We start from the raw sequence: 9,082 nt of genomic DNA, 5'->3' as shown, positions 1-9,082 counted from the left end.
ACTCTATGTGAGCAATACAGATAAACAAGTCTTCACTTCTGTAGTACAGACTATAGCTGAAGAGCTTTGAAAAAAATAACAGATATTATGAAGGAAATATTTCCTCCTTTGCTGTAACTCCAAGTGGATGTAACATCAAAAATATTTTCAGAGATGGATTACATTTTTATTTTACTTTTGTGTAAAGTAAATAGAGGATGTAGATCAGCACTGGAAACAACCCTAGTAAGCTACTAGATTAAGAAGAAAGGTCCTAGTGACTTTTGGCTTAGTCTTGGAGAATCGTATTTAAATTAGTATTAAAATAGATTGCACAGCAGAGCAATATTTTCATTCCTCTGAAGGGAAATTTTTTAAGCACAGTAGCATGCTTCAGGGCTCAACCATTTGTATGTGCTGTCTCCTCTGCCATCCCACTGACAGCAGAACTAGAATGACAATATTTGGAACACAGTCACATATTTTTGTTGCTATGACAAGCCCCATCTGAAAAGTCATTTGCACAGCAACATAAAGAAAGAGTATCTGCAAGAGGTGTTCATCCAGAAGACAACTCATTTCAGAGCTACTTTGAACAAATTTTGGGTCATGGGGCTGCCCCACTTTCTTTGCTATATTTGGTAAAGGCTATCATGGGCCATTCTATTATGTTGGCATGTCAGGAGCCTCAATTTTAAAAGCGTTAAAAAACTCCATCTGCAAATCCTGATTTTAAGTGTTAAGAATAACATGAGGAGAGAAAAAGTATTTGATGAGTCTCATAAGTAGTTAAATTAATGCCAGTAAAGATTCATGTCCCTTAAGTGGCCCTGGTCACTTCTGTGACCGTAGAGAAGATGGCCCAGATGCTCCCCACCACTCCATTGCATGCTGTTATCTTTAAGACAAACTTGCCATGATGGGAACAATCCTACTGTATTTTGTTGAAATTGTCATTCTTGCAGGAGTAAAACAATAAATCTTCAAGATCATATTTGCTTTGGAAAAATGTGTATTTTCTTCTGTAACTATTGTATAGTGCATTTTAAAAGACTTCTATGGTCTTTCTATGGTCATATGTGTGAAAAAGGGGTGAAAACCAGCAGCAACCATCACCAAAATCTGACAGATAGTCCCTACATATTTACATTCACTCAGAGTGTATAAGAGACTCAGGGGAGCTCTGCCACAAGAGAGAGATATCCAAAGTCATAATTCACCATGAGTCACATCAGGTGTCACACTCATCAATTTCTATCACAGATATTTTTTCAATCACGATAAAGTCTTTAGCAAAAATTTAGTTATGCCTGCATTATCTCCTCCTTTTTGGAAATGAAAATACTAGCACAACATAAGGAGCAAATTTCCATACTTAGCTGAGTTAGGGATGTTTCAATTGTTTTCAATTTCAACTCTACTGAAGGGAAAGAAAGGCTTGGGTGATGCCAATGGCAGGGCTTTCATTTCTCTCTCCCTCCCTTCCCTGGGTATTTTTTGAAGGGCATCTTTAACCTGATGCCAACAGTATGTTGTAGTTATGTACACCATTTCTGGCAGTCTCCTCCCTATGGTCTCTCTGTTCTTTATATGTAGAAGGATGCACAATTGAAGAGCAGGTCCAATGCATGACATTCATTCACTTGATTTACACGACCGGCTTTCCTGCAATAGAGATGCAGACAGATGTCTGCGGGAGGGAAATGTCTACTCAGGTGCAATACAGATTTGGATGCCAGAAAGCTTGGGCCAATAAATGAGATAGATAGTCTTTATTTTGAAATATATTGAGGAGTGCATATCTCACATACTATAAGTTGCCCATCCCAAGGATGTTCAGAGGGGAGGATAAATTTTCAACCAAAGTATTCAAGAGAAGTGCTGAATTAGAAAATGTTTAACATACTAAATGCATTCTTATTCAGTTTAAAAAAAAATCCAAATTTTTTTTTTTCTCTGCTTCAGCTTCAAACTGCCCTTAGGCTAAGGTGGGAAATTAAAGAGCATTGTTCTCCTTGTGATGCAGGAGTTTTTGTCAGGTGAAACAATAAAAAAATGACTGAATACACATGGTTTCTAGACACCCTGACCTTGTTTGAGTATTAGACATGTCTAGAACTGAGATTCAAAAGAGCACAGTAAAAAGATTTTGTAATTGCAAATTGTAGTGCCTGTACTGAACATGGCTATTTTCTGGGGTGCCTCAGTTTTACTGCCTTAAATGCAGCTGAATTCATACTTTTGCTAGGAGGAGAAAATAAATGTTTCTGCAGCTCTGTTTAGACCCATGCTTTTTTGTCCACAGCAGACAAAAGTCTGGCATCTTGCCTGTGGTTAGAACATAAAACTTTTCCCATTAAATTTTTGATAACATAGCAAAAAGACACTTATTGTTACAAGGAATTCAGAATTGTGACTTAAGCAAAATAAATGAAACCCTCAGAAGTGCAAAATTAAAAGTTGTAAGACCACAGAGAACAAAAGAAAAATTCTGAGAAACGTACATCTTCACTAGGGACAGACATCAAGGGGGATAGGATGTACTGATATATGTGTGCATACGTATATTAAAAGATGCTTATCCCTTAATAGAAGAAAGAAAGCTAGATTTATAGTTGTTGGGTTGGGTTTTTGTTTTTTGTTTTTAGCAATTTTCTGCTTCACTCATTTTCACCACAGGAAGACTTCTGGATCAATCATCTTTATTTTGCACTGTTGATTTCAGAATTTTTGATGCAACCATATGTCTCCCCCTGTGGAATTCCAGGGAAAAAAATGGAACTGGAAAGCTGTTGTCTTTCCTTTATTTCAAACATGGTTTTGTGCCTCCCTGGAAGAAAGTGATTCCAGTTAAAGGAGGTACCTGCACCCACCAAGTCTATGGAAATTCTTTTCCCTACTTAAAAAAAAATGAATTGGCAGGGTGATGGTAGGCCAGGTCCACTGTGCTACTCTAACCTTCCAGGCTCTATAACTTTTGTCCTACATCAGTGTAGGAGAGGACCCTCAGACCTACACTACAGCAAATGCAGGCATAAGAGGTGCAGGCTGTCACTGCCTCTCAGTTGCACAGTTTGTAGCTGTGTGGGTGAACAGTGGGGTGAGGTAAACAAATGTGTTTGCCTCCGTAGCAATTTATGCCAAGGGATCTGCTTCAGTGTCTGTAGTTGAAAGGAAGGCTGCAGGTTATCTGTATTTGCGTCTATTTAAAGATAAGCATAACATTTGGATTCAGTTTAAGTTCAGTTACATTTTGTCAGTCTGTTTCTCTGCTCTTCATTTTCACAATGGATGATTTTTTTTTCCTTTTATATCTCACCACAATGGCACAGAGAAATATTTATCATATTTTATCAACTCACAGTTGGAAAGCATGGAGTATATTGGCTCCCTGTAGCACCTTGGTGATAGAGCCAAGCACTGAATGCAGAAATCTGGAATCCCAGGGCAGCCTTTAACCCACAAGATCTTTGTTGTGCTTGGAAGGAGACCACAGAACTGGTATTGTCTCTGCTGTAGTATCACTGGGAATTTCAGGTAGCCATAACCTTTGTCATTCACTCTGAGTATATGTGAAATGTGGCATAGAATAAGAAATGTTACATGGAGAGAAGTTGTTTTCTGCTGTCATTCTGATCTATATTCTTTTATTGAAATACGAGTAGCTGAAAATAAATGTTAACAATGCATTTTCATCTTTCTAATATACAGGCTTATTATTGCTGTGATAATAAGATATTCCCACTCTTTACTAGAAGGTATAACTTTAACAGCCAAAAGTCAAGAAATCCAGGAGTTTGTCTTTTAAGATAATTTTTTTTACTCAGTAACCCTATTCAATATTACATCACGCTCATTTCATTCCTAAAGCTGAGAACAATCCTGAAACATGACTTTCTGCTTTTCCCTCCCTCTTTGTGGCATTTCAGGATGATTTGAGACATACATTTATATATTTCCCCTCCTCAGGCATTTTATATAGTCTTTGCAATAAAAGACTTTCAAAATATTAAACCAAAGGACATTTTTGGAAAAAAGAAGTTGACTTTTGTCCTGTATTATATACTCTCACCATATTCAGCAGCAAGAAACTGACCTTTGATCATACTTCCAAATGAAATATTTTTGTTACCTTTTTTTTACCATATGCAGTATTAATTGAACAATGATGCTCTAAAAATGTGCATATGGAGACAGTTAGATCCACCCATGTTATTGTAAAGTGACTTGTTTGATGTTTCATATTGTTCAGCAGAAGAACATCATTAGAATATCCTGTCTGGCAAGAAAGGCTATCGCATTGAAAAGAAACCTTGGCCTCAGATTTTTTTTTATTTTCTCTTTATTTTCGGTCTAAATCTGAAAGTCCCCAAATATGCTGCTGCATCAGGCTGGATTCAGAAGTCTCTGTGGCTTCATTTGGACCAGAGTGTCTGTGCCCAGAGGGCAATACAGGCTCTGCTGCCTCTTTTTGCCCAGGGCTCCCCCTGTCCTGCCCAAGGCCAGGTCGGCCTCTGTGGCATTAGCCTTTTTCCCTGTGATGCCGCAGCAGGGCTGGTCTCCAGCCTCCCACAGCCCTGCCCAGGCCAATTAACAAATTGGTGATGAATAAACAGGCAGCAAATTGTTATTGTATTGTGAATGCCTTAAAAATTACAGATAGGGAAGGTGCTGAGCTGGTATAAACAGCACAGACTTATGGTGCACTTGCTCTGTATCTGCTTGGCACTGGCTTACTGATACCATCAGACATAGCTGAGATGCAACAATATGCCCTTATACAGCCAGTGGAAAACATTTTGGCGTTTATGAAGTGCTGTAACTGGTTGGTATCACACGGCATTGGTACATATGTCTTTCTAAGGGAGATCGCTGAAAGTCAGAAGGGAATTCTACCAATTTTATATAGAGTTAGAGGAGGGAGGCCCTTTCCCGTCACAGAATGAAAAATCTGAATGTTCCAAATTAAGACAAGAAAGTCACTGTTACTCCAGACATGCCATGAACTGGCTAGATGGCCTTGCTCTGCACCTGCCACTCCATGATGATGGGCCAGCTCTGGGAAAGCTCATGTTGACCCCGCAAAAAATACTGCTGTGAGTGATGCAGAGGTACATACCCAGCTTGCCTCCATCCTTGGAAGTTTCTTCACATTATGAGAGGGGTAACGACTTCATTGCAATGCCTATCCATCTGCTACTCTTTCTCAGAGCAGATCACAGTATATAGATGCTTTGAATGCCTTTCAGGCAGCAAGAAACTACTACTCTGTTGAATTCTTAGCTGATTTACCCCACATTGGAAAAAGTACTAGAATTTTATGCTGTTAAGTTTTAATGGTTTTGTTGGTTTTTCCCCCTGATTATTAAATTTAATTTACAGTACATGCTATATATCATCTACACCATATGTTTGTTAATCATTTTACCTGCAATGAACATTTTGGTGGGTGAGGTAACGCCAATATTTTGGCAGAAGATAAGTGTGGAAATATCCAGAGGAGGCATTGATGAACACAGCACTATGCTGCACTCGCAAATCAACTCCAATGTTTTGGCATTAGCTTGCTGGGAACTGCACTCTGAATATGAAAAATACACCATGACTTGTTATTCAAATGTGGAATCTCAAACTGATGTTTTTTAAAGACAATTACTATTTTAATGTTATATTACAATCTTTTTTACAAAGCAAGTTTTGAAAAAGGAAGAGGAGTGGGGAGAGGCATGGGAGGTTGAAAACCACATTGCAGCTTTTCCAAAGACTTTTATAGGCTTTGGTGGTTCTCTTCTCTTATAATTATCACACTTGGGAAGGATATCTTGGCCATTACTTGTATAAATTCAATCTTTCACAGTTTAATAAACTGAGGGTAGTCACTGAGATGGATCAACAACACACTCACCAATAGTGTTCGACAGATATCTTAATATTTATCCAGTTCCCTTGGTACATTAGCCTGCGTGCAGACCACATCCCAGCTGATAATGTTTAGGCTAATGCCTACTTTGGACCTGGTCAGTGCATATATATATATGGTTTGCCTGAGAAATAGAGTACTTTTTAGGAAAAAACAGGCTTCCAGATATGTATCTTTGCCACTGGCTGGCAATTGAGGCAAGGCATATAACACTAAAATGAAGTCTGATGATTTCTCAGGTTAACAAAGTGAAAAGAGTCCATGAGGTTTTACAGATTTTAGATTTGACTGATACAATCTCTGAAGATGCAAGAAGTCAGTGTGAGCTCTTAGGAACTTAATATTTCTGTTTCCCATACTCTGTACTGAATTCTTGCATTCAGCTCTTCTGCCTTTTGTTTCTTCAGTTTTGCTGGAATAGAAAAAAATTATTTTCAGTCTTCTTTTCTTGCAAGTAGACACTAGAAGTTTGTGATTTGCATGGTCAAGAACTAACTGGCCAAAATAACTTGCTAATTTCAGGGTACCTTTACTAGGCAAATCTCTGATTTTTTGAGAAAATGTTATCCCTGAGAACTACATAATGCACATTGCATCTCTCTCCTGAATCCTTTAAACTCTTTAAGCTCTACTGGAACATAAACATATACTTATTGTTTAATAATAAAATGGTTTTTAACAATAAAAACTTAAGATATTGCTATGATACTCCAGTGTTACATGGTGCAGATCTATTGTAAGTAGTTGGCTTATGGAACCTTAAAGCTTAAATAAAGTCTATGAACTTTGCCTTAACTTTGTGTAGATTAAGTTTTTAAAAGAGATAATGTTCAGCTGCTGGTTGTCTTTTAAAGCTGTGCTCAAACCTGAAAATCTACCAGTAAATAATAGTACTCTCTATCATAATTTATTATTTTATGTATTCACAAAAGCAGATACATTTTTTCCAAATGTTTAAGTAATAGTGGATAAGGATTAAGGCCTGTTAATTTGGCAAAAGCAACACAGGTTTGGGATACTGAGCCAGAATATATCCAATTTTGCCTGTCAGTGGCAGAAACACCAAGATTCGATGATTAGTTGCAGGTCACAGAATTTTTGTTTTTTGATGATGGAGATGCTTGAATATCATCTGTATCACTGGGCTTGTGCAGCTCTGTGTATTTACCAAGTTGACAACAACTGTGAGGCTGTTCTAGCTCCCAGCTAGAAGCAAGGCTCTGTGACAAAACCAAGCAAAATGCCTGTTTGCCAAGGGAAAAGGACAGCAACTGGCACAGACCACAGAAATAGTTCTCCTAGTCCTGGGTTTGTGACAGATCTATTTCCTCTTTAAATGAGGGATGTTGACAGGGAAGCTGTGTTGCACAGTTCATGGTTAGATGGTTCATTAGAGATTTGTGTAAGCAAATGGAAAATATTTCAATCAGAAGGAAATGAGGGACGATAAAAAATGAATCCCACCACACCTTTCATCTAAGTAGCAGCTCACAGTAGAACTGTACATGAAGGAGACTCTCTTCCAACTGAAAAATGCAGTGTATTTCTTTCATATAATCACCAGTCCATACCTTGGCCTCCTTCAGTGCAGAAATAGATACGGGGGGAAAATGAGGCTAAAGCAAACCATCTGGTGAGAAAGAAGGCATACTGCCTTGAGGGACAGCATTAGCACTGTCATTTGAAGGCAAACAAAGTTGCTGGGTTGCCAACAAGATTACATGCCCATGGCTTAACCACTAGCTGTTGTCCCATGCAGTCACACATGAAAGGCTGAAAGTCTCTATGTTTTTTAAGCTACCAACAATGCCTTATAACCTACAAATACATTATTTTGCCTTACAAATCACTTAGATTCCTGAGTCATCGTTGTTACAATGGCACTGCTACTACAGCAGGGAATCAGACATACAGCTCCTGCTGTTTTTAAACAGAAAATTAGCATTCATCTCCTCACCCCTCATTTTGATAATTTACCATTTTTTGGTTTAAGATTTTCAATACAAACTTGGAATTAAAGAGATTGCTTTCTAATAAGTCGGGAAGTGTCTGCACCACTTGACAGATGTCAGTGTTAATGCAAACTACATGGCTAAATGTTTTACCTACCATTCTGTAAACTTATCCCAGACCTTGGAATGCTTCCTCACTGCTGCCTAGATAATGCAATGATGATGGACTTTTTCCTTTGTAAAGATAGATTTCCCAATAAAAGTGGTGTTTTCTCCTCTTTTATAGTGGTCTTTAAAACCATTCTTTGATGCAAAGTATTGCAGACACTACACATCATTTCAGTAAATGGTTCTTGTTCCAAGACTTCTTTGAAGACTCTCAGTGGCCTCTTCTGATATTAAAGTACACCACTAAGACTATTAAATTACTGTCCCACCTGTTTCCTATTCTGTGTTATGTACTCTAAAAGCTCTGCCAGAAACATGAACAGAGTTATTGTGCTATCAGTAAAAGGCCTTGAAATGATATTGCATCGCATAGACAGACATTGTTTTGATATGTTTACAGATGCCTTTTTCTATGCTATTATTGGAGATTTTTTGTTTGGTAAACTAGAACAGTAGTGTAGCTGCATATATCTGTGTGTTACAAATGGTTTAAATATACACAGGTAAAAGTTACAGTATTTCTCTATAGCCAGTTCTTTGGTCCAGGTGAATGCTAAGCCTTCTCAGTATGGAAGGGCAGTTTGTTATAGTCACCATGGCCATCATCATCATCATTTCAGGAGCAAATGGTTATTCCCTGCCTTAATCATCAAGTTCTGCCAATTATTATGTGGCTGTTTCCCAAATTGCTTTGTTAGACTTCTGAACATCTGTAAGTTCTAATCCACAAAGTGGTGAACATGATAATATCTAATCATGATACCAAACAGTATTTTCAATCCCATTTTCATAAACTACTTTCCATTCTACAAAGAAGAGACAGTGGGGACAAGCTTCACTTTTACTGAGATAAACATGTTTTCAGGAAAAGCTGAAGAATCTTTTCTTTTTAGCTCTCTGATGCTACTCGTTTCAGAAAGCTGCAAGGTAAGGGCTCATCTTCTCCAGAAATTTTCCCAATGTAGTTTAAAACGGCCAAGTTTTGCTACTGATCACATTATGCGATTCTTCAGCTGAGAACAAGGTTGCAGATCTCTAAACATGAATAGAATCTGTCCCAATA

The sequence above is a fragment of the Pseudopipra pipra genome, chromosome 1, assembly GCF_036250125.1.
Source record: "Pseudopipra pipra isolate bDixPip1 chromosome 1, bDixPip1.hap1, whole genome shotgun sequence".
In the NCBI taxonomy this organism is placed as follows: Eukaryota; Metazoa; Chordata; class Aves; order Passeriformes; family Pipridae; genus Pseudopipra; species Pseudopipra pipra.
This window is presented reverse-complemented; position numbering follows the sequence as displayed.